This window comes from Sinocyclocheilus grahami, unplaced genomic scaffold, assembly GCF_001515645.1.
Source record: "Sinocyclocheilus grahami isolate Dianchi unplaced genomic scaffold, SAMN03320097.WGS_v1.1 scaffold1.1, whole genome shotgun sequence".
NCBI classification, from domain to species: domain Eukaryota; kingdom Metazoa; phylum Chordata; class Actinopteri; order Cypriniformes; family Cyprinidae; genus Sinocyclocheilus; species Sinocyclocheilus grahami.
This window is the reverse complement of record NW_015505180.1, coordinates 82188-85736: the sequence shown is the minus strand read 5'-3', so window position 1 is coordinate 85736 and position 3549 is coordinate 82188.

Here is a 3549-nt window from a genome sequence, read left to right as displayed (position 1 = left end):
TTTTTTTTAAGTCTAAATTCCAAATTGTTGCTGATTTTTCAAACCTACAATAAAAATGCTTTTTTTTTAATTTATGCAATTTTTTTTTTTTTTACAAACATTATGTAAAATATAAATGATGTCAAAATAGGGTTGTTCACAGTAAATTAAAAGCAGGTTTTCATTCCAGCTGCTCCAAAGAGCTGGCTGTATTAGTCTCTGGATCGGTTCAGTTACAGTATGATGCATAACGGTTCGGTCTGCAACTTAAAGCGGAAATATCTAGTGATCAATGTGAAGCAGAACGTTGCTTTTAGTGTTCATTAGTCTGACTGGTATATAAATCAGCTTTAGCCTTACTGAGCCATACGAGGACATCAGTCACACTTGAGACGTCTTGTGCTTCCACTTATTTAACACACCATTAATATTAATCAGGCTTCTCATTGATGACTCTGTGGACTCTGCTAACCACATTGAAATCAGAGTCTGCTTTACAATTTGGCCTGTGGAGGGTTTTGTTATGTATAAACCATTTCATAACATGGTACTCTGGGTGTGCTGCCAAGTATATTAATGTGCTTTGGTCAGTGATTATGGAAAGCTGTAATATGGATTTTGGATTGAAACAAGCTGTGCTCAGTTAAGCTGATTATTTTGATCAGGTCCAATGCTCTTTTTACTTATGGATATGCTGGGAACTTGATTTAACTGACGGTTCATCTAAAATAATATATCCTGGATATATAAGCACAACCTGGGTTGAGAACAAGTGTAACATGATTCCTGAACTAACTGATCTTATGATCTGCTTGTTTTTAGTGAATCAAAATCATACGAAGTCACCAGGTAGTCTGATTCTCGAATGAATTACTCTTATGAGTCTGAAACCTAAAGCACAACCAGTGTATTCTGATTCCTGAACAAATGATTCTTTTGAACATGTTCTTGTTAGTGAATCAGAAATATACAGCTTGACCAGTGTACCAATTCCTGACAAACTTTTATGAGTTGGTCCTTTTTATTGAATCAAAAACATACAGCACGAACAGTGTAGTCCATTCCTGATCAATTGATTCTTATGAGTCGGATCTTTTTAGTGAATCATAGAGAGACCAGTGTAGCCTGATTCTCGAACAAAGGATTGCAAAGTCATGCTCCTTGATTTTATATTGAGAAACATCTCACATGCCATGCAGATTTATGCCTTAAATATTGAATAAATAAATGCATAAATAAATAGTGAAATCTAAATCATTGGATGTGGATTTCAGACTTTTACATTTGATTCTACATTTAAAATATCTCTTTTCTTTCAGGACAATGTGTCTCATACTGCGCTGGTTCAACTCTTTGACCCCCTCCAGTCCCCTAGATGTTATGCAGTTGTTGGTATAAAGGAATCTACAGTTTGAAGACCAAAGCTGGTAGCCCTGCTGTTTAGTGTAATTTTTTTTATTTAATTTTAATTTATTCTTTTGATATAACTTTTTTTTTTTTAAGTCTAAATTCCAAATTGTTGCTGATTTTTCAAACCTACAATAAAAATGCTTTTTTTTTAATTTATGCAATTTTTTTTTTTTTTACAAACATTATGTAAAATATAAATGATGTCAAAATAGGGTTGTTCACAGTAAATTAAAAGCAGGTTTTCATTCCAGCTGCTCCAAAGAGCTGGCTGTATTAGTCTCTGGATCGGTTCAGTTACAGTATGATGCATAACGGTTCGGTCTGCAACTTAAAGCGGAAATATCTAGTGATCAATGTGAAGCAGAACGTTGCTTTTAGTGTTCATTAGTCTGACTGGTATATAAATCAGCTTTAGCCTTACTGAGCCATACGAGGACATCAGTCACACTTGAGACGTCTTGTGCTTCCACTTATTTAACTGATTCAAAGGGACTAAACAGGATGCACAGATGGAAAATATTCTGTTATTATTTCTCTCTCTTTCAATCTCGTCTCTATTTCTCCCTCACACGCAAACATATGCCAATCTCATCTAGAATGATGCATGATGAGCTCCATCTGAAAATGATCAGCTTCTTTTTTGCCTCACTGTCTGAAGTGTTAACAGGATTTTAGGAAACAAATTCATGTCTGGCCTAAGGATGTACATGAATAAACTGTCTTCAAGTTCTATTATTTCTCTCTCACTGTATGCTCTATGCATCATGGGCCTCAATCCAAATTTGATTGTAAAAATCATTGATATATATATATATATATTATTATTTTTTTTTCAGTTGTGGATGAAAATGTAAAAAAGTTATTGTAATGTGTTTCCTATCACAAATTGGACAGCAATGTAAATGGTTTCAGATTAAAATGTTTTGCCCTGAAAACATTTTCCCATAATATCCTCGGTTCCTTATTTGAGTCAGGCTGCATGGGAACTATAACAAAATCTCTCATTAGACAAGCAGCATTTTACGTGATACGTTTTTAATATACAGTATAAAACATATGGATGGCAGAACTAAAAAGACACTTGTTTTATAAGTTGAATTAATGCAGCTGTTCAATATTCTATGGGGTAACAGTTTGGGAACATAGTTTGAGCAGTGAATGGGTGCCGTCAGAATGTGAATTCAAACAGCTGATAAAAACATCATAATAATCCACAAGTAAACCACTTAACTCTTGTCGACTTATAATGTCTTGTGAAGTGAAAAGCTGCATGTTTGTAAGAAACAAGTCCATCTTTTGATGTTTTTAACTTCAAACCATTGCTTCCAGCTTTCTTACAAACATCCAGGATGGCCTGAGGGTGAGTACATTTTCAGCAAATTTTCATTTTTGGGTGAAGTATTCCTTTAACCAGCCAACTTCATTTGTGGAATTACGTTATGGAAAATCCAAAGAGGCGTGTGTAGTATTATTCTGTCTATATCAGATCATTGTTGATATTATTGTGTGATTAAAAGCATTGCAGTTCAAACACAGGACTGACAAACATGAAACTCAAATACCAGTTTTTGTTATCAAAAAGAGAGGATGAAGAACAAAACAAACATAAGAATAACAATGCCAAGTCAAGATTTCAATTAGTTTCCATCTGAAATGTTCTTTTAATAAGCATAAAACATAAGTTTGGTGCTATTTATTATTTTAATACAATTGATCTCAGTGTGTTTTTGTGCTGGTCTAAATCAAGCAGGTGCTATTTTGGAGCAGGAGTGTTCCAGACTTTGGCACTGCCCAACATGACTGTTTCCTTTTTGATATTTATCAGCTGTGATGAAAAAGTATTTCCTAAATAAAACACACACACACACACACATATATATATAAATTCTTTATACAACAGGAGCTCTGAAAAAGAAAATGACACACGTATTACAGTCCTCCTCAGACTTGTTTTTTTTTTGTACACAAATTTTACACTAAAATGTATTAATATTACTAAGAATATCGTGCAATTTTTTATTTTTTTAAAAATAAAATAAAATAATTAAAACTCACCACAGGGTGCAAACATCTAATTCATCATCTACACTTCCTTCAAATCAGATTATTATTAGGGGAGAAATATATATATATATATATATATATATATATATATATATA